This window comes from Passer domesticus, chromosome 2 (genome assembly GCF_036417665.1).
Source record: "Passer domesticus isolate bPasDom1 chromosome 2, bPasDom1.hap1, whole genome shotgun sequence".
Lineage (NCBI taxonomy): Eukaryota > Metazoa > Chordata > Aves > Passeriformes > Passeridae > Passer > Passer domesticus.
This window is the reverse complement of record NC_087475.1, coordinates 5932188-5955212: the sequence shown is the minus strand read 5'-3', so window position 1 is coordinate 5955212 and position 23025 is coordinate 5932188. Positions and strand designations below refer to the sequence as shown.

The window sequence follows — 23025 nt, the reverse complement described above, 5'->3', positions numbered from 1 at the left end:
AGGAGGGATGCGGGGTTTAGGAAATGCGGAATTCCTCTTCTGCAGGAGGAGCTCCTGTTGCTATTCTGGTTCCTGTGTCTTCAATCATCAAATGCAGCTTTTGTCTTTTGATAGGACAAAGAGGAAAGTAGTGTACAATGGTGTTCTGAGAGCCTGGCACACCCCAAATCTGTGCTTTAAAGCTTTCTTTGTGCTGAATTTGTTCTTGTAGTGCTAATGACCATGTTGCCATAAATAGCCACTAAATGGGTCTGACACGGTAAAGGAAAGTGAAGGTCACTGTTGGATCTTGGGTTGTATTTTAGATCTCTGCATCAAAGAACTTAATAAGGAAGGAGAAGGTGCATTTTCAACTTGGGTTTCCTTTTAGGTACAGAGGGGGAAACTGAGGTATGAGAATGCCTGCTTGTCAGAGCAGGATGGGGATGAGAATGGAGGTGGGCTCTGCCTGACGTTCTGCAAGGTCACAGCCAAGCAACAAATTATCACCACACAGGGCAAAATTAACTCCCCATTGAAATGAAAGGTAAAACTGCCACAGAATTCAGTAGAGGTGGGATTTGCCTGCAGCCCAGCTCCAGCAGCCTAAGATTTGAGCCAAGTATCCCAAACTGAACGCCTGTGTGGGGAAGGAAGGCAGGCATATTTGGCATGCTGGGATGAAGGTGCTGTGCTGGGATGGAAGGGGACATGGAAGGTGCTTGTGTGTGAAAGCAGGTGCTCACTGCATGGCCCATACTGGGCTGATAGCTCATTTTAGGATCCCAGCACTTGACAATGTGTTTTCTTGATGTCTTGGTCGCTGAGCCTGGCACCCTGAGAGGACATCACCCTTTTCATGGGTGCCAAATGGGTGGGAAATGCATCCTTGTGAGGAGCCCAAGTGCCCTGCCTCTCTGCCTCACTAACAGGTGCAGATGCTTGTCTTGCACCTGGTGTGGGGAGCAAGTCACAGGGCATTTTTAAAGATGGGCAGTGCCAGAGGTTTGGTGGCTGCATTTCCTTAACCTGCCCTAAGCCAGGCTTTGAATGTTACATCTTAAGCATTCAACCACACCACTCCTTGTATCTATCAGACCTCACTGCTGGCCATACAAGCTCAGTTATGCCCCAGAACTAGGGGAATTTAGGATGTGCTTCCCTTTTCAACCTGCCACAAGAGCAGGACCATCAGGTCTGCAAGCGGCCAAACTGGAAGGCATTTCACTGAGTGGAGATAAACCAGAGCCTGGCTTGGATGCAATCCCTTAGTAAGTCTCTGGTTGCACAAAAATAACAAAGTAGGCAGAGCAGAATCCCTCTGAGACTCAAAACACATTCTTCTGGGTACCAACGAAAGGGAGAGCAAGGCACAGTACAGGAACCACCAGGAACACCAGCTCTGCTCCCAGTGACTATCAATATATACATTAGTGGGTGCCTGTGCAGGTTTTCAAGGAATACCAAGCTGCTATCACAACTTTTCATTAAAAACAGGGTGCCAGAGGGCTCCTGGATATCTCTTGCAAAATCAAGTACAGTTCCTGCTAAGGAGGTTGGTTTTCATTTGAAGGCTGTGTGAGACTGTTCTGGGTTGGCAATGCTGGCACATGCCCCACTGCCACACTTTGGAGACCACACTGGCACCATTGCTCAGGACTTTGTGGGGCTGGGCAGAAAGCAGCTTCACTGCTGTTGCTGCAAAGGGGATCATGGATGGGTAAGGAACAAGGAGCTGTCCCATGGAGAGCTGGCACCTGCTTTATTACACAGTAACCACAGCAATTTTTACTGGTGGGAGGACACAGAAATGGCATGTTACATCCATGGGGGCAATGCTAGACAGTGATGGCATCTGCCAGCCCCTGAGGATCTGTGTTTAGTTTGCAGCAGCTCAGGAAAGACTCCAAAAATAAGAAAAAGAAGGAGAAGTTGTCCTGCAAGAGGCTGTGGCTGTGCTAAGAGGGTCGAGCTCATTTCTGGGCAACTCTCAGCAGCCCCATCAGTTCATGTGTTTGTGAAACAGCCTGTACTGGCTGGCCAGCCCCAGAGTGACCCGTTCCTCTTCTCTTCCAAAGAAATTACCATTTTCTTTAGACATCTCTGTTTTCCCTAGTCCCTGTGCATGCCCAGAGCTTCCCTGCCTGGCATCAGCCACTGTTAGGAGCTCAGGTGACAGAAGCTGAGCCTGAGAAGGCATTTTCCAGAACAAACCACTGCCCAGTACAGAACCCTCTTTCCAAGTAGGACAGGCGGGGTTGGAGCCCAGGGAATGACCTTTTCTGTGTGGCATTCTCCCACGTAGTGTGACCTGATGTCACTCAGCTGCTAGGCAGTGTTGTGACGTTGCAGCCCTCCCCCAAATCCAAATCCAGGCACTGCTGGTAAACCACACAGCATGCCAACCAAATTTTGCCATTCTTCACTTAATGTTGCTTAAAGTGAAAGTATTTGACCTTAAATTACTCTTCCTTTTTTGAGAAGGGAGCTTGTTTCTCAGAAAAGACGGGTTTGATTCTTTGGTTTTGGAATAAATCTGGTATGAATCCCCACACAGTTTCATGCTGCCTGTCCTTCCCACCCAAACAGGGGCACTTCTGTAGTGGCTGGCATCACATGTCTGTTCAGGTAGGGAGTCTGAACCCTGCTCTGTGCTCTCAGGTTGGGATCAGGCAACCACCCAGGAGCAGGGACATTCCTGGCTGCAGAGCAATGCAGGCTGTGTACCCGGGGTAAATGGAGTTTACCACAGGCTGGTAAACAGCTCTGTTCAACACGTCAGCTCAAGCGGGAGACAATCCAGTGTGAAATGCTTGCTCTGAGATGAAATCACTTCTTTTCCACTATCTGGCTTCATCCTGATAGTACTCAGGCAGGCTTGAGCCCGTGCTAATCTGCAGGGAGGGTGAAATGCAAAGAGGTAGAAAATAAAGCTCAGAATCTGCCACTGGCACTGCACTCCCTGACCTCGTCCTTTGCAGGCTTCTTGCTACCAGTGCAAAAAAGCAGAGAATCATGGAATGGTTTGGGTTGGAATAGATCTTAAAGATCATCCAGTTCCAAGCCGCTGCCATGGGCAGGGACACCTTCCACAATCTCAGGCTGCTCCAAGCCCTGTCCAACCTGGCCTTGGGCACTGCCAGGGATGGGGCATCCACAACTTCCAGGGCAACCTTTCCCAGTGCCTTACGACCCTCACAGCAAAGAATTTCTTCCTAATATTGAATCTAAACATGGTCTCAGTTTGAAGCCATTCCCCCATGCCCTTGTCAAAACCATCCCTTTATCTGTAGGCTCCCTGTCAGTACTGGAAGGCTGCAAAATGTAAAATATATTCCTCCTAATTTCCCTATCTGACTTGTTTGTTGTCACACAACAGGTTTGTTTTGCTTTGGGGAGTAGAGAAATGAGATGGAAATGACAGAGGTCTTTGATAGAAATGTAAAGGTGGGAATACCCATGAAATCAACAAAGTCAAAATGCAAAACTGCCTTCCAGAGAACTGCACTCAAGAGTTTAGGATCTGTTGTTGCTCTAGTCAAAGGTAAATTTTTGGACTTAATAAAAATACAACAAAAATGGACCAGTTAAATAAAATAACATGATTTTTTGAATCTGTGTCAAATGATAGTATTCAGTGTTAGTATTTTGACCTAAAAGAGATCAATTAATAAAATGCTCATTTTATAAATATGGCAAATTTCTAATATTTATATATCTTGCTTTCCAAAGTCAGCTCAACTATTGGGAAGAAAGCTTGCTTGGTGGTTTTTTTAAAATTTACTGCTGCTCTACCTTGTGCAAATTCTATCCGCAGCTTTTTACTTTTCAGTGCTAATGATGGCTCTGTAAGCAACCTGGCTGTGCTCTGAGAATGCAGGTGGGGTTTGTACCAGGAGCAGTTTAGCAGACCTTCCTCCTGACCTCCTGATGCAATTAGCTGTGGTCGTGCTGTGCTCAGAGAATCCCCTCTGAGCGCAGCTGCACTGAACAAGCAGAAATTTCTGAGGCAGCACAAACTTGCAAACCCTTCCACAAGATTATCAAATGACAGCAGGTTGGAGGTATGTAATGAGAAGCACGGGTTCACTGACTAAGCAACCCTAAAGGGACTGCTGCTTAATCCTTTCCTACATGGTGCCCTGTCACCCTTCCCTGAAGGAGCAGGAGGAGGCAAATGTGCTCTGTAATTGAGAGGAAGGTTGATTTACTGCTAAATGAGAATAATATGCAGTTTGCCTTCTTACCGATCTGCCTACAGAAGATCAAGCAGGCTGCTCTGTAGGATCCTTGATTTGTCCCCACTCCTCTCTTTTGGGAGGCCAGAGAGAGCTCCCACTCAGCACACAGCAGTGGGAATTCAGCAGCTCCTGCACCTAAGCAAGCCCATTCCCCCCAGGATTAGCAGCTCTGGCTGTCACAGCTCCACAGCAGGACGTGCATGTGAGTGTATTAAGGTAACCTTGAGGGTTTTCCATTTAGACACCACAGGGGCAGGGGAAAGTTTGAGTACCAAAGTCCTGCCCAGGTTTGTACAATCCATGCCAACAAGCTTGTGTCAGTATTTCACTGATATCTCTATCCAGGATAGGTCTTGTGAGACAAACGTGTGTAGGTATGGAGCTGCATTCCATCACACCTCCTGCCTGCAAACATCACCCTGGCATCATGCCAGTGCCTCCCTGGAATCTCCCTGGCATCAGCTCCGCATCTTCCCTGCACTGCCCTGGCATTCCAGTGACTGCACACGACTGCATTATTTCCCTGGCTGCCGGGAATGTCCTGAGAGCTGAAGGAGTGGCAGCTGCTTTGGGATCCTGTGAATTCCTCCTGCTAATGTCCTCTTCTGTCTCCTCCCTGCCCTGCCTCACCCTGCCCCTGCCCTCTTGTTCAGTGGCAAGGGGGATACACAGCAGAGGAGGCATCACATGGATTTGTCTGGCAGGTTTGTAATGAGAGGAGTGTGATGACCCTGCACATTCATCAGATGGTTGTTTTCAGCCTGGACCCATCTGTGATGTTTTTATTATTTTTTTCCTCCCTCTGCTCGGCTCGGGCTGCTCCGGGAGAAGTGGCACGTAGGCACATACGTCCTTGCGCACACTATACTTGTATAAACTCCATCAGGAAGTCATCTGGCCAAACTTTCCAGGGCTCTGCTTTTAACTCTTCCCTAGGCAGGCTGTTCGGTCAGCCAGGGGATTTCCAGGGAGCATGGACATGTGCATTCTGTTCTCTTTACTGATTCCCACTGCTCTCCTTCCTAACAAGCCTCGAACTGCACGTGGATGAGCAGCTTTTTTAGCCATCCTACTCTGAGTTCCCACCAGATAAAAGCCCCTTCAGCTCTACTTATGCACTCATGCACCCACAGGGCTTTGCAGTAAAACACTGCCTTGGCTTTTCTGGAGAGTGAAGCAGCAAAAGCAGTTACCAAAAAGTGCCCCAGTGGGGCAGGAGGAAGGAGTGTTGGTGGGCTGTTGGCAGGGGCAATTCTTCCCTGCAGTTGTTATTTCAGAAGTGTGTCCTTGCTAGACACACGAGTAGCAGAGGAAGTTCTCACAGCCCTTAAACATCTCCTGTGGTCAGGGAATGATTTAAAAAATGCAGCCCCTTCAGAAGTGACCCTGTGCTCAGTGAAGACGTGTCTCACTGTGCGTCCCACTCTGCACAATTAAACACCCACCAACGTGCACAGAGATGTTTCAAAGGGCTGAGAAAATCCCTGTGAGATGGCTCACGTAGCAGAAAGGCTGCTATTCCTCCCCAAGACATGTGTGGATTAATAGCTAATTGTTAAATGCAAAATAAGTCATCCCGTGTTGTTAGTGCCTGTTAACTACCCACTGACAGGTTTCAATGGCTCTTACAAGATTTATCCCTGGAAGTGTCCCAGAAATGACTGATGTGGCACTTAGTGCTATGGTTTAGTTGACAAGGTGGTGATTGATCAAAGGTTGGACTCGATGATCTTGGAGGTCTTTTCCAGCCTTAGTGATTCTGTGATTCTATTCTATTTTGGAGCCTACTGCACAGGGGTGAATAACTGGAATTGCAGGAAATGTTATCCCCTGCAACTGGGCATGGAGCAGGGATGTCTGAGCTCATTTGCTGTTTGGCCAGTGGCTCCAGCCACTCTTTGTTCATTCTTGCCTTGGAGAAAATACAAAATGTGTGTCAGATCAGCGCTGGAGATGTTCCACCAGTGGTAACGCTGCCTCTCTTGACTTACACCACTATAACCAGCCCAGAAAGTAACCATTTATCCATGAAGTTGTTCACAGGCTTTGTCTGTCCCTGCTTTACTGCTTAGTAATCTTCTCCAGTGTTACAAAGCCATGACATGATAAAATAGATAGTATAGGTCTTGATTTTTCTCCTGGGTGCACAGGTGAAAAAAAGAAGTGGCTTAATTGAAGTTAATTCAGTTATGCAGGCATTAATTTTGCCTTCTCTATCAGATTTATGGACATCTCTATGGAATAGAGGGGTGTAAGTCTGCACTCAGCCTGGCTCAGACAGCTGTAGAACAGAAGGGATTCTACTGCCAGAAATTCCTGAAAATTTAGGTATGACTTTTATGACAGACTCATGCAGACATGTTTCTTTTCTCAAACAGCTGTTTGTGTGCCATAAACAGCAAAGGAGCCTCTGTTTGTCAGTCCTGAACTTCATGAGGTGCAAACCAGGACTGCTCACCAGCTGGAGTGAGGGGTATTTACAATTTAACTTGGTCACATCTTCGACTGCAGTTGGAGGAAGCAATCAAGCTCTCATGGTCCCTCAAGGAGGTGGAGAAGCTGAGAGCTGAGGAACAAGCAGGCTTTCAGCCAGGCAGAGTGTTTTCTTTTTCTCTTAATTTCTTTCTTCAGGTCATTTTCAACACGGGTTATTCCTCTGTCTCCTCAGCTGGAGGATCATAACTCTAATTTCTGCACTTCTGCAGAAATTCAGGAGACCCCACCTGCACCTAGCTCCAGGTCCTGAGCACAAGAAGGACAGTGTCCTATTGGAGCAAACCCAGAAGAGGAACATGAAGGTGATCAGAGGGATGGAGGAGCTCTCCTATGAGGAAGACTGAGACAGTTGGGGTTGTTAAGCCAGGAAAAGAGAAGACTTTGGGATCCCATAATTGCAATCTTGCAGTGCCTAAAGGAGCTACGAGAGAATTTGAGAGGGACTGTTTGAAAGGGCTTGTAGTGATAGGACCAAGGAACAATCGCTTTAAACTAAAAGAGAGTAGTGTTAGATGAGATATTGGGAAGAAATTTTTACTGTGAGGATGGTGAGGCACTGGAACAGGTTTCCTGGAGAATTTGTGGACGTTCCATCCCTGGAAGTGTTTGAGGCCAGGTTGGATGGGGCTTGGAGCAACCTGGAGGAAATACCTGTAATGAAATGGTTGATGGTGCTCACCAAGGCCTTAATTTTTGTTAGATGAGCAGGAGCAAATAAATTACTGAACAGCTAAATCACAAAACCTCCCTCTGCCACCTCAGGTAAGCCAACACTCACCAAGTGATGAGTTTGAGGCAGCAGAGATTTGCCTTCTGATTTTAATGCACTGCATATCAATCATGTGTAAGGACTGAGGGATTGTTCTCAAAATTTCCAGCAAATAAGACAGACCTGTACAGCTCAGGGAATTTGAGCTGCATGGGCTGTGAGCTGAAAGTGGCACCTTGTGTGGCCCCTGGTCACAGCTGGGACCACCACCCCGGGATCTGATTTTTTAGTGTGTCTCAGAACTCCCTGGGCTAAGTCAGCACAAGGATAAATCCCTTCTCAGCAAGCTTTGAACCTAAACCTCAAGCAGGAGGAAACTGCCTCACATCCCATGTGGCTGCTGGGCTTTGTGCTCAGGGGTAACCTGACAGGCAGACTGGAGAGAAAGAATCCCTGTAGGTGCATTTCCACCTCTGGGACAGAGGCTTTGGGATTAAATGTCCAATATTTAGGACACAGAAGGATGTTCAGTGCTCAGTCCTGACCTCGCTGTAACCTGTGGAGAAGCAGCAAAGATTCTCTTTAACCATGTATGGCATAAACAGCGAGGAAGGCGCTTGTAGCAAAATCAGGAAGGAATCTGATAGAGAGCCCCAAAGATAAATGCCACTTTAGGCAATGTTGCTTTAAGCTGTTGACAGGAGCACCATCCAGAGAGGAACTGTGAGCTTTAAGTGCTTCTCTGCTTCTGGGTGGGATAAGGTGTCATGTAAAATGCATTTTGTGTTCTTGTTTCATCTCCCTCTCTCCACTCTTCTCCTGTGAGAGCACACACGCCGAAAGCATTAAAACCAGACTGCGGTGAGTTTGCTTCACTAATACATCTCCACATCAAAGGCCTTGCTGGAATCTATTGATTCTGGCACAGTTGCAGAAACCAGTGACGTTTTCAGTGAGAAATCATGCACTTCTCGGTTGATTTCGGGAAAGGTTAAAAAAAAAGGGAAGAAAAAAGCTCTACCATGTGCAAATATTCACCCTACAGAGAGGCTGATAAACCGTAAAATGTTTGGTCTGGCTCCCTTGGGGCCAGCAATTACTCAGGGATGACTTTATTGACAGACAGATGAGCTTTAGCTTACATGATGTTACAAAAACCTGTCCTATTTAAGTTTTGTTTTCTCTGCTTGTAAATAACATGTGACAGTTCTTGTCTGACGTATTCTTCCCTTCCTATTTCTGAAGCAATGCACCCTGTGCCAGTGAGTAGCACTGGGACACAGCCCCATGACTTATCTCAAAAAGCCCAGAGATTATCAATGGCCCCAGGTCAGAAGCACAGAGCAGGTTGTTGTTATGCTTTGGGAGTGGCCCAGGCAGATTAACCTCCAACACAGGTGTACCTTGACAGCATTCTCATTGGAAATCTACTTCTGCTCATGAGATCCATCAGCTATTTCTACTGAAAATACTTCTGCTTTTAACTTTGCCTCACAGACATGAAACCATTGTATTTGTATGTTACTTTAACTGAAACTGCTAATTTTCTACTGAAAATCTCTCTCCTCTGTAAAACCTGTGTTACCCTTGTGTTTTGGTGCAAAATCTGAAAATGACACAGGTTGAACCAGAGTGGGAAGAACAGTTTTGTTCTTCTCTAGTTCTGGAATTTTAGTATTTGTAGGACTCTTTGGTTCTACTTTGTTTGCATCCTGCCCATGAACAGCTCCTGAAATGTAAAAGCATTAAGGTGTTTTCAAAAGGTGCCTGGTGACCACATATTTTCCTTAGAAACATCCTCCTTGAGGCCCTCCCAGTTCCAGCCACTCACTTATTTCTTCAAACAGAGCCCCTAAACACAAGCCAGCAGCTGCAGCCCGCAGGTGTGGGCTCTGCTGGTGGCACTGCTGTCACTGCCAGCCACAGCTTGTCCTGGCAGTGCTGTCCCCTGGTCACTGAGACAATGGGGCTTCCTTCTCCTGTCTGCTCCTCCTGGGCTGGACCCACAGGACACAGAGAAAACCCACCCTCACCCCCTCAGTGGGAAGAGTATCCTCCTGGGCACCTAATTATAGTGAGATGGAAAAACGTCCACGAAAGGATGAGGTTAAGTTTTCCAATACGTAGCACAACAGTAATCAATACTTGCATCAATACTTAATTTATCTATGTCAAGCAGAACAGCTCCAGCAGGAGGGAGTGAGATCATCTCTTCCGACCCACCATGTGCCACAGCCCAGTTACATGGGGTGGCAAATTATGGTTTAAATCCCTTCACTCTCAGGCCTTAATTCTCAAAATCTTGGATATGAGGGTGCTGCTGCCAGCAAGACTTTGCCAGGATGGCCTCACCCTTAAGTCCTGCACAGAAGGAACACCTTAACCCCTCTGTGAGCCTAACCCCAGACCCCTGGCCCCTGAATAAAAACCCTCTGGGATCAGTGTGAGTCTTTGATCTTGGGAGAATTTTCAGCTGCCCTCTGATGAAAGGCATTTTCCCTCATGCCCACTGAGTCAAGCCTCTGGAGGACTTTTCTGCTTCTTATGAGGAGCTGCAGTTTCAGTAAGAGGCTGCAGCACTCCCCAGATATCATCCCCCATGAACGTGTTCTCCCTTGCACTGCAGCAGCTGCTCAGCCAAGGTATTTGCAATGTTCCCCATGAGATATTCATTTTTGGGCACCTCCCCGCAGGGACATCAACGCTGTGACTCAGTGACACTGAGAGCTTGCTGGGAAGTGGGGGAGAGCTGCCTGCCACGCACAAGTGGTGACATAAGTGGTGGGCAAGTCAGAAACAACAACTCCTCTGTTGCAACAGGAGGTGAAGGTTTCATCTCCCCGTGAATGGTTCCCCTCACAGTGACTAAGCTGTTCCCCTCATCCAGCTCATGGAGAGACTGTGCCATGTGCTGTGTATTCCTGTAAACCAGCCAGCTTCGGGTCATCCCATCCCAAGCCTTCTCAGAAGGGATCTCTCAGTGTGCTGGTTTCATGAAAGGTGCTGAATGCAGACTGAATTGGATTTCAACCACTCTTTCCTTCCTTGTTAAACACTTCCCGTAGGAGTTGCAGCCCCTGAATTCAGCTGACAGGAAGGAAAGGATATCTCCCTCTCAACCCCTGTGTGTTCATGTGTTCACAGCTTGGGTAATAACACACAGCTGAACTCTGCTGTGTGTTATTACCCCTTTGCCTGCAACACGAGATGACCATCAACATTTTCACCACGCTCTTCGTTTTCACAGAAAATCTATCTGGTGTTAGTGACAGCTGTGAACTTCGAGCACAGTGTCTACTCCTGGGCACCTCAACCAAAACTGAAGAATTGAGTCACATGTGCACTCTGGGACAGGGGTGCTGGCACACAGGCCTGTCCAGAAAAAGCTATCCCAGACCAGTTCCAGGAATCACTGAGGAAAACTGAAGAAGAGAAATTGATCCCAGTGGATTCAACAAATCCCAGATTGCAGAGAGATTCCAAATGAATTGACAATCCTTCTTTCTTCAAGGGTTTGTGTTTCTAAGCTTTCAGCAGACCACGAATGCCTTCTGTTTATGGTTACTTTGGGTTCAGACCTGCTCTGAAGGCCTGTTTTATGAGTATCTCACTATCTGAGACAGGTGCCCAGCACCCAAACAAGAGTCTCCTGCTGTCCAAGAAATTGTGCTGTCCCTCCTCTTTTTGGGGACTGGACAAGAGCACGTGCCAAACATCCATCAGACAGACGAGTGCATTGCCGGAAGGGGCTCAGACATTGTCATGGAAGTGAACACAACAGCCTGCTCAGAACACAATAGAGTCTCCAGTTTATTCCTAAATTATTAATGTTCCCTGCGGAGTGGCTGCACGCTGCTGGCTTGGGCACTGTGGGAACACAATCTCTTCCCAGCGAGGCAGTGGGCTCCTCCCCTCGGTATCTCCAGGTGGGATCACAGTGGAGCTTGGCCTATCCCAGGAGTGTTATCCAAGGGGGCAGGACGTGGCTTTCAGTGCCAGCTGGGAGAGGGCACCCACAGCATGGGGTGGCAGCCCCATGGGTTGTGTGCTGTGAGTGGCAAATGTCCTCTCCCCTTGTTAGCAGGCTGGCAGCACCTTTCCCCATGGAAAACAACATCCTTCACTGCCTTGGGGTTTGTCATCACCACTTTTTTGAATCTCCGTTGTCTGCTCTGTACACAGGAGGATAGCAAGCCAGGAACTGGGCTCCCTCACCCCACAGCCTGTGATTCTGCTGTAGGGTGACACCCCTCAAGGGCTTTTAAAGGTGTTTCAGCTCAGTCTCACTGTAGCCTGGAGAACATCCCAGAGTGCATGAGCACGGACACAAAGCTGTGGGACACTCTCCAGGGGGGCCTGTGCAGACCTCAAAGGGGAGTGTTGTGGGAGAGCTCCTATAGATTTGTTCCAACCTCCAAGCAATCCAGATTCCTCCATCTCCACTCAGGAGCTGTGTCTCTCCCCTGGACAGTGCAGCAGAGGTATCACCAAGGCACCCCAAGGACAGGATGCTGGGCTCTGGCAAGACATGGGTCTTTTGAAGGAGAAGGAATGGCACAAAATGGTCACAGCAGGGATTCCCTCTGTCAGGTCCTGGTGCTGATCCTGTCTGTGAAGGGGCCCTGGTTTGGCTGCTGGAGTAAAGAGTGATGCTGAAGAAAGTACTTCTGAACCCTGGGGAATCATTGCTAAAGCTAACAGAGAGTGAAACCCATCCTAAAACACCCACCATGACAAACAGCCTGGAAAGAGGGAGAAATAAGTGAATCCCAACAGATGGAACCTAGGATGAGCTAGAGCAAGTGAGGGAAGAGGAAAGGTAGGGAGAAGATATTGAGACAGCCTCTGCATGGTTCCACTTCCCCTTTTTTCAGTCGTGTGGCAATGCCATTCATTAGGAAACATGAATCAGTGGCTTTTCCCTGCTCTGTGCTTCTCAGGGAGCTGCTGCAGTACTCCACAAGACCTGGAGGATCTTCTCCCTGCTCCTGCACTGGCATAGGCTGAGACCATGGAGCCACCAAGGACTTGCCCTGCCATGGCCAAGCCCCAAGGATGTCTCACATTGTTTTTGGCAAATGTCAGCAGGAGCGAAGGTTGGCACAAACACAGCACTGCAGCAGAGGAAGTTGAGTTGTTGTGCTCACACATCTTTGCCCAGCAAAGGTGGAGAATGGCATTCATGGCATTTCAAAAGCACACACACAGTTTTGGCACCCCTGTCAGCCTGAGGGTTGTCACTGCCATAAAACCTCCAGCAGCATCAGGGTGTTGGCTTCACCAGAGCTCTACCACATCTCCTCACCTTGTCTGCAAGGAGCCAGGCTTTGTCCCTCCTCTCAGGAGATACAACTTTTCCTGGCTCAACAGCTTCCTGGGGAAGGTGCATTTACACTGACCCCAGCCGTGGGTGGTGAAGCGTGGATGCTGTCAGGCCTGGAGATTTCTGTCACCTTCTGTCACCTTCTGTCACCTTCTGTCACTGGCTCCTCACTTCTATGCAGAGCACAGTGAGAGCTTCAGCCACAGGGATTATGTGTCTGAGTCACCTGCATGGGCTCTGAACCTGGCTGTGTCCTGTGGGCCATGGCAAAATGTCATGTAGGACATCTTGTAGTAGATAGAGAGGTCCTCCTCCTTGGGCACCAAAGTGACACTGCCCCAGGCAGATGAGGCACCTGGGTGCCAGCTTTGGAGGTGGGTGGCAGTCACACAGGAGAAGGGAAACCATAGCCAAGGTCACTGATTTCAACAGCAAATGGCACAAAACTAGAGGGGAAACAGGATCTGGGGACTCTGCAGCCATCAACTCTCTTCCAACACCTCAAGAGCGAGCAGCCCCCAGTGGAAGAGGAGGGTGGCCCCATAGCACTACTAGTCCCCCTACTACAACTCCCCTGGCTCTGTGGGTGGGTAGAAAAGCCACCCCACGTGGTGTCACCTCCAAGAGCCCCTCAGTCCCCATAGAGCCCAGTGGTAGCTGCAGCCACCAAGCCCCGTGGTGCCACAGCACTGTCCCCACGGGTCACACCCTCCCCTGCACTAGGGCCCTGCAGGGTTTGGTGTGGCCACCAAGTCTGCTTGGAAATGACATTTCAGTCCTGCTGGCAGCCTTCCAACTTCAATGTTCTTTTTTTCTTCCGTGAAAAAAAAGTCAAAGAGAGAAGTGAGGTCAGGAGGGGTCAACACAGAGACAGGAGGGGCTCAAACCAATGGCTCCTGACACTTTGTTTTGCTCAGGACTCCTGGAAAAGGCTTGTTTGGGAATGGGACATGTTGAAATGTCCTATTTAGATGGAAAATGCCTTATCTAGTAAAGAAAGTTAACCTCCCTCTCGTCTGAGACGCCTAAAAAAATTTCCCTTGGCTTCCTTCCACACAGCTGATGGACGACCCCATTCCAGCCCTGCAGCTGCATGCTGGCTGCACTGAGTCCTGTGCAGGGGGCATGGTGTCACTCCCCTGGGGCCTGGGATAGCAGCCAGGGTCCCTGAGGGTGGTCCTGCTTCCCCCAGTGGGGAGCTGAGAGGATGGGTGTTGCTAGAGGCACAGGGCAGCTCCCTGTCTGCCTCTGGCTCTTCATCCCGATGAGTTTTGGCAGTAACTGTCTGCAGAGTGGAGACAGGCTTTAGTTAAAGGGCACTGACCTTCCCACTGGTCATTGTCAGCGTGCTCCATTTCGTCTCCATCTCCATCATCTCCATTTCATCTCCATCATCTCCATTTCATCTCCATCATCTCCATTTCATCTCCATCATCTCCATCATCTCCATTTCATCTCCATCATCTCCATCTCCATCATCTCCATCATCTCCATCTCCATCATCTCCATCATCTCCATCATCTCCATCTCATCTCCATCATCTCCATCATCTCCATCTCATCTCATCTCCATCTCTATCATCTCCATCATCTCCATCTCATCTCCATCATCTCCATCTCATCTCCATCATCTCCATCTCCATCATCCCCATCTCATCTCCATCTCTATCATCTCCATCATCTCCATCTCATCTCCATCATCTCCATCTCATCTCCATCATCTCCATCTCCATCATCCCCATCTCATCTCCATCTCTATAATCTCCATCACCTCAATCTCTCCATTTCCAAGGCAAGCCCCTTCCTTCCTCCCAGGAGCACAGCCATGTCCCCAGCTTCCTCCCAGTGCCGCCCCTCGGGGATGCAGTCACAAATCCATGGGCTGTCCTCTCCCATCAGGGTAATGACTGCCACAGTTCTCTGGCTGCCTGTGCTCAGTTTGCCGGTGACCCACCTCTCACAGTTCCATCTGGGGGGCTCAAAGCCAGCTCCAGACACTGATGGGCAGCACAGCCATCTGTCCTAGCCATGATCCACCACCTCAGCAGGTTATCCCGAGGGGCAGGGGGACCAGCCAGGCTTGGGGAGGCTCTGATCCATCTGAGCAAACACGGCGCGGTCCCCGCTGCTGGGAGCAATAAAGGACTTTCTGCAATTACCGCGCGTGTTTTGGAAGCCAGGATTTCAAAGCAGCAATCAAGCCCTAATTGATTAAATGCTCACCGCATTCCCGGGAGTGAGCTGCTGCCCCCCGGGTAAATGGGAATAAGTCACAGGCAATTAGCGATTTGCCTGAGGTGCTTCTGCTTGCTGGTAATGTCTGGGCTCAGGCTCCTCTGGCCCTGTTAGTCATTAGACCACACATCCTCCATCCTCTCCTGGTGGCATCCCGGCAGCCCTGGCAGGCTGGAAAGAGCAAAATAATCTAACTTCACGTTTATCTAGGAAAAAGTTTCCCACAGTCCCTTCTGGCTCTTTTTGTTTTGATTCTGAGCTTTTGTTTTTCTGCAAAGTTAAAATAAATCTTGAACTGCAACTGCTGGGCTTTTTTGAACACAGTTGGTTGCTAGAGCATCGTTTGAGGAAACACATTAAAAAGCAGAACAGTGTGTTTATTGCCAGAGCCAGGCTGGCTGGACAAGGCTGATCAAGTATTTTAAGCACCAGATGACATTTATGCATTGCAGAAAGCAGTTGTGGTCTCTCTGAGCTTGTGGCTGCTGCTTCTCTTCCCTCTGGACAGAATCTTATGGCCTTTGTCTCCAAGATTTTGATTTGCTATGCAATACAGGTCCCAGTTTTCTGTCTGCTTACCCTGTGCTGTTCCTGGAGTGCAGGGGGACCAGGGGACATCTCCCACCCACCCCTGCTCCCCACTGACCTTCTCTTGTGCCCCCATCAGCAGTGCTAAGGGCACTCAGTTGGTATCAGTGTCCAACAAGCACTGAAAGACATCTCAGTCATCCCCAGGCCCAGCCTGTGATTTGGGAATCTTTGTTCTTTCACGCTTTTCTTTCTCATTAAAGCCACTCTAAAGCACATGTCATCTTCTTTAGGAATGTGGTGTTTTTGAAAAGCTTTTGAGATTGTTTTTGCCTTCCTCTTTTTCCCTTTGTTATTCAGTACTATCAAAAGGGACTGCTGGAGTGACATTAATGGAAGTTAAACAGGGGTTTGACCTTCTCTAGGATGTCTAAGCCAGCACTTAGTGTCTCCATCTTGCTTGCATGAAATCCTTCCCATGTGATGGTTGGGATGAGCTGGCTGGTAGGCTCTTTCCAAGAACGCCCTGAAAAAGCACTCTCTTTGCAGGAAAATGGATGTTTGTAGGTAAATGCAGCCCTTTTCCCCAGACTGGCTATTTCAAAGCTGTGCAGTAAGCACCCAGAGAATTTCTTCAGCTGCATGGACACCACTGGTCTGTAAAACCCTGAACTTTGCTTTGACTTGGTGTCTGTTTGTTTGAGAGTATCTTGACCTGCCTCTCTGGCAGTGTGGGATGGAAATGCTCCACTGCTAACCTGGAAGCTGGGAGGAAGTGACTGCCATCCCAAACTGTACTGCCCATGGTGCTGGGGCTGATGTTATCCCAAAGGGCAAAGCTCCTCCATGTCCAGAGCCCAGGGTGGGATCGTGGCCATCCAGCACTGAAACCCAGCTTCAAATGCTTCTCCTGGACCGAAGGGTCTAATTAAGCCCCAGAGGGCTGAACATATACCAAATTAGCACTTCATTTTGGGATACTATGGATTTTTCAGACAGAGAAAGTGATTATGTTTCATTTAAAGATGTGGCCTTTAAATTGCAATGAGCTGTATCTTCACTCCAATCAAAGCTGTCTCATAACCAAACAGTGTCCTAAAAGCTGATAAAGCAGCATTCCTGACCGCTGCACACATTTTTTTAATATCTCAGTGATATGGATTTCATTCCTTGCAGTCAGCGGAAAAACCTCCAGTGACTCACAAGGGATAGGAATCCTTAGGAAAATAATCCGTGCTGGAAAACCAACACTTCCCCTCCACTATCTCTGCCTGCTGCCAGCGGGGGTGAGAGCAGCACAGCCAGACAAGGACTTCTCCTGCCCACCCTGGCTCGGGTTACAGCGGGGTGAGGAAGACACCCGCAGCCCCAGCAGCCCTCACTGCCAGCTCAGGGAGCAAATCTGGATGGCAGCAAAAAGAAAGGCCCTGTGTGACTGCTCCTCAGAAGCTTCTGAAGTGTCATTCCCACTTGGTATCGTTTACCACCCCTCACCTGGCCGTGGAGATGTGACCCCAGGGAGATGTGCTTCCCGGGGTCAGGAGCTGCACCCCAATCTGCTCACACTGCCATGGGGCACCCCCAGTTTGTGTCTTCTGTCATCTCCTGTGCATTGCTGCTGCTCGTGCACAGCCTCTTCTCATGGCTGCTGTCACCGTCCTGAGAGTGGGATCAGATAAAGTGGGATGGGATGGGATGGGATGGGATGGGATGGGATGGGATGGGATGGGATGGGATGGGATGGGGTGGGGTGGGATGGGATGGGATGGGATGGGATGGGATGGGATGGGGTGGGATGGGATGGGATGGGGTGGGGTGGGATGGGATGGGATGGGATGGGATGGGATGGGATGGGATGGGATGGGATGGGATGGGATGGGATGGGATGGGATGGGATGGGGTGGCGTGGGGTGGGGTGGGATGGGATGGGATGGGATGGGATGGGATGGGATGGGATGGGATGGGATGGGATGGGATGGGATGGGACGGGGGTTGTGCAAGCAGAGGAAGCCATGCCAAGGTGGGAGTGGCATTGCCACTGTTGTATCGTGCTTTTTGTTTTATTAGTAGGTTTGTGGTTTGATTTGTGATTTGGTGGTTTTCCTTGGTGCTGTTTTCCTTTTGTCTCTGCCTTTTCCCAGTTATTTTGTCAGCCAGTTTCTAGTTTCTATTTCTCCAAATTTTACCCGTTTATTGAAACCGCTTTTCCTCCCTTGGAATTGTATTGGTTCACTGCCATTATCTCCACCTAGATTTTTACTCCCAACTCTCCTGATTTGTTGAAAGTTGTGCCTACCCCTGAGACCTGCCCACACTTATAAATCTTTGTTTGCCCCTTGATGGGGGTCCCAGGAGAGGAAAAGGGGAAGTTTACCATCAAATAAAGTTTCCCTGGGACCCGTGTGCACTGCCTGTGTTTTATATTGCGCCGAAACAATTGACAACTGGGATTCAACAGAGCAGATTCCAGGGGGAACCTGCCGCCCCCCTCTCTCTTGTCATCAGCTAGCCGGGGAAATAAAAGCAGCAGCCACCACAGAGGGATGGCAGCTCCCTGGAAGAGCCCATTACAGGGAAATCTTCTCCTTTGGTGGCTGGGGTATGTGCAGCTGATCTCAAAATGCTGACAGGAGTTGTCCTCCCGGGGAGTTGAGACGAGGGAGGCTTGTGGCAATAGGATCTGAGCATGGAGAAGGTGTCAGTGTGATAACAGCATGGGGGGCTGCACCCACACTCCTCCTCATCACTCTGTGTGGTGCTCTCTGGCACAGGATCCCAGCAGGATCCCCCTCCACCCATGGGCTGTGCTTCCCTCAGGACTGGCTGCTTAACTGCAAGCACACCCTGGTGTCCCAAAGACAGAGGAAATCTCCCTTGAAACTAAGAGGCCTCTCTGGCTGCAGCTTTATCTGCTCCTTCCTGTTTACTGCGAGGGCCCTGAAGGGGCTGCTTGTTCCCACCATCACAGGGCCCAGCGCCTCTCAGGGATGTCAGGATGCCTTCCACCACCCTGGAAGCCCTGCACTGGCACCTCCCTTCCCCTCTCCACTGCCCTCACCCTGTTCTGGGCACTGCAGGTCCCCTGGAACACCCAGCAGTGCCGGTGCCCTCCCTGCCTGCGGGGCTGCCCCTTCCCTCCACTGCCATCCCCCTTCCTTCCTGGCCATGTTTGGTCAAGCTCTTCATCCTGACATTTAGAACTCCGGGCTGAGCAGCCTCTACTCACATCTCAGCTCAGCTTTCCTCCTACTCTTCCTCTCCTCATGGCAGCACCACAGCCTCATCTCTTCTGCCACTCTCTTCACCTCTGGCTCCTGCTCCTGCCTCCCACTGCCCATCTCTCCAGGCTGCTCCCTCTGGTCTCACTTTCACCTGTTGAGCAGCTGGCCCATCTTCCTTCCCCACACTGCCCCAGAGCTGCCTGCCTTCAGCTTGCCTTTCACCTATGCTCCCTGCTCAGTATTGTTTGTTCCTCTTTTGGGCCTTAGGACAAAAATATCTCCCCACCCAAGCAGCCTGCGCTGCTGGTCGGATTTCCTCGTGAGCTGTGTGAGCAATCTTGTTTCTGTGCTGGGCAAATACACTGACCCAAGTGCAGGCAATTCCTGTGAAAATGTGTTCTTTCATTACTGCTTTTCATCTACCTTTATAAATTTTTTTAATAGGTCATTCTCACTAGTTTAATGCTTGATTTTTATTTCTAAGTGCACAGGCACATCCCTCCCTCTGTTACTGAGTGCAGGAGGTTATTGCAGTGTTGCAACTCTGTCAAAGAGATCTGCCCCCTCTACAGAGCAAGACGTGCTGAAAGCCCCAAGGTCTCAGCCATAAATGCTGCTCACTTCCCTCTCTCTTGTTTGCTCTCTGCTAAGGTGTGTCAGGCGCTGCTGTGCCCCCTTTTCCTTCCTTCTGGAGGTGCCCATCAGTTTGTCCTTCTGGCAGTAAAACACAGCAGCAGCTTTGGCATGGCATGGAGCCCCTTGTCTGCTCCTCAGCAGGTGCCTGTCCCCCTCCAGCTGCAGATGTGGCAGGACACAGGGCAGGAGGTGAGGGCTGTGGGTGATGCAGATCCCTCTGCTTCACCCCTCGAGGCAAACTCACACCTCCAGCCTCCTCTGGAGCATCCTGAGTGTATCTCCGTGTCTTGGGGGGTGGGTTACTCCCAGTCCCTCGTGCTGGAGTTGTCCCACTTTCCACAGGCTCTTTAAATAGTGAGGAGCAAGAGAGAGGATGACCTGGGAGTTGAGAGGCTTCCTCGTGTGGTGGGACACGTCTCTTCCACAGCTTGGGCTGAGAGAGGCAGACGGGTTTCCCACAGCTCTGTGCCCACAAAGTGCTGCTGCTGCTGCTGATGGCTCCCAATGGCTTTGTGCCTTCCCCCTGAAATGTCAGCTGCTGAGCAGGAGCTGCAAGTTCCACGGCTGCTGGGAGCTGTGTTTCTTGTGGATAAGCTCTCAGCCAGAAGAGAAACCCTGTGTTAATAAAGTTGTAGCTTAGAGACGAGCGAGAGCAGATACAGCCCTGAGGGTCCCTGATGCACAGTAGCTCCCTGCAGCCCCCAAGGTGAGTGAGAGGATTTCTGCACTGTCTCATGTGAGAGTTATAAAGCAGAGGAGAATTTAGCTCAATCTCCATCCTCAGGGCTCCTTCTTGAGTCACTGTGGCTGGCATTGGCCACAGCATCACAAAACCATTGACTCGAGTGTGTCTGGCAGGTCTTTGGATGCCATCTGGTCCCAGCCCCTGCTCAAAGCATGGCCAGCACAGTTCAAACATCTCAGGGACTTGTCCAGCTGAGCCCTGAGTAGCTCTAAGGCTGCAGATTACACAGCATCTCTGGTCAGCCTGCTGCACTGTGTGACCACCCTCACAGGGAGAGAATTTTTGTAGGACTTAATCAGAATTCCCCTCTTGCAACCCATGTCTGTTGCCCCTCTTCCTGTCCATGTGCACCTCCACCATGACACCCTCTGTCCCCCTGCCAAAGGACTCCAACTCCTTGGCTTGTGCTTTTGCAGTTCTGGCCACTGAAAATGCCAGCTGTCATCGTGGTATTTGCAAAGAACCAAAACAAGCTTCACTTTTTGCCTATGAGACACAACCCCTGGCACAGGAAGTTTCTGATTTGGAAGAAAGATTAAATTCATGAGCCTTTGTGTCCAGCCCATTAGTGAAGCTTGCATGGTGCAGAGATGTGCCCATTTCATGTGCCAGTCCTGCAGGAGTATTGCACCATCCGGGCTGCATTCCACTGCCCAACAAGGTCTGGGTGCTGTTAACACATCCATACAGGAATATTTTGGGCATCTCCATCTGCACTGGGTTCTCTGGGTTCCTGAGGAGCTATTGAAAACATTGCAATGCTCTTCTGTGTGGTGGTGAAAGGACTGAGCCCTGCAGAGTGGTGTCAATAAGAAAGAGGTTTGGCTTTTGTCACAGAGGAAAGGGAGCAGAAGGATCAAAGTCAGTGACAAAAGATGCAAGCTGTGCATCCAAAGGGTATTTCTACCCCTGAGAACACAGGCAAAGCAATAAGCCTGGCCTGGGGTTCAGACCAGGCACAACTTTGTACAAAAAAGGGAAAACAATGGATGACAGACTCAAAATTGCAGCTCTACTGGGCTCTGTCTGCTCAGAGCTGCACAGGATCCTCACAGCTTGGACCCCAGCTAACAGCAAGATTGTCTTGGACTTACCTCTCCTTTGACTCATGGTGTTCCTGCAGGATGCCTTGACTGTAATGTTACTCCTTCCTGAGAGCAATTATCAGGGAAGCATTCATTCTCACTGTTTAACACAAAGCAGTCATTAAACACTGCCTCGTGTGCAGGGGAGGGGAAGTCAGCAGTCAGCGCTGGGTCTGCTGAGTCAGTAAGGATGTTCTCTGGGATGTGCATCACATCCCAGGGGCCAGACCCTGAAAACTGGATGCTTGCCCACTGCTTTTGGCTTGGGAGAGCACCTGAGCCCCTGTGGCACTCATACTGACCCAAAACCAAACAAACAAAAACAAACAAACAAATGAAACAAAGAAAAAATCACAAAAACCCCACACCTCACCAAAAAAAAAAAAAAAAAAAAAAAACACCACAAAACAAAAAAAAAAGTCACAAACTGATTTTATGGAGCACTTGCTCTGTCATTTTTCCACTGTGCAGAATTAAGCCCCTTTCAAGCAGGCCTGGGTTGGAGACACCCAGCTGGAGCAGCCCAAAACAGACCCCAGAGTGAGCCAGAAGCACAGACAGGCAGGTCTGCATGCCCTTCCTCACCTGCAGGTAACCTGTGAGTGCCCACCTGGGGCTCACTCACTGCACTGGGCTCCTCCACACAACCTGGGACTGAGATCCTTGTTTCTTCTGCACAGACTGTGTCAGGGAAGCCTGGTTCATGAATCAGTCTCCTTCATGCTTTCATGGAGTAGAGGGAAAAAAGGATGTTCTTCCCCAGTACATCTGTGTCAGTCCCTTGGGCCAGCAGAGCCTTTGATGTTGGGGTTGAGGTGGAAGCAGAGAGCTCATACTGTTCTTCACCTGTGTTTGTTCAAGCTCTCCAGCCATTAAATCAGAAATTCAGCCTGTTTGCAGATTCCTGTATCACTGCTGTTTTACTGACCTGGCAAACACATCTTTGTGGTGACATGATTGCTTGACATAAAGGCTCTTTTCCCCAGGAGCTGGGAGAGAAGGGAGGAGAATGCTGGATCACATTGGTCAGAGAGGTAAAAAGTGCCCGTAATGCAAAGTCTTCTGTTTGTTTGTTTGTTTGTTTTCTTTTTGTGAGTAGATTAATTGAAGTCAAAACCTAACTCTGGTCACTGTGCAGAACACCTAACGCAGTGGGTGGGCAGGCAGCCCTCTCCAGGCCCACCACATCCACTCTGTGAGGGTCCCCAGAGCCCTACCAGAGCTTGTCCAAATCCTGTGCACACACTCTGCCAGATTTTGCAGGCACTTCATCTTTTTAGCAGGGTGAATAATGAGGATGCACGGCTGAGCTGCCTGCGTGGGGCTGCTTACGCAGAACGGCGCTGCAGTTTTGGAAACTGAAGATCACACCACCACAATCTGTTCCCTGGTGGTGATGTCCACCTTCTTTCATTACCTCTGAACACAGGATGATGCTGCAGCCTGAAGCCCAGAGGCCTCAAATCAGGCAGAATACACTGCCTGTGTTCCCAGCAGTTAGCACACAATTCCAGAGCAGGTAGGGGGTTTCTTTGGATTCAAGGAATGGAGACAGCAGAAGCAGCTGCACTGCCATTATCACCTACAAAAACCAGCTCCCAGTGATTCCAGGAGAACCGGGGAGATGAGGTAATCATGGTTTTGGCATGGTTAGCACTGGCTGAGGGCATTTTCAGTCCAGCCAGGACAGAGATCGTGTTGTTCCTTTCCAAGGCACTGGAGACAACTGTGCACGTTACAGGAGCCCCTTCTCCCCTTTGGAAATCCAGCTGTTGCACAGCACATGGAAACACTGAGCAGCTGCTGGGGGCCATCCACCAGAACCTGC

The 23025-nt window shown here is 49.6% G+C and overlaps 1 long non-coding RNA gene across 2 annotated transcripts in view; it reads left to right on the top strand.

Moving 5' to 3' along the window:
* LOC135292870 (uncharacterized) overlaps positions 1 to 3553 on the top strand; it is a 40956-nt gene extending 37403 nt beyond the window's left edge. For both annotated transcript variants that reach the window (XR_010355034.1, XR_010355033.1), the window contains exon 3: positions 3359 to 3553. This is a non-coding gene — a long non-coding RNA (uncharacterized LOC135292870). The remainder of the gene's footprint in view (positions 1 to 3358) is intronic.
* Positions 3554 to 23025: the final 19472 nt, after the last annotated feature.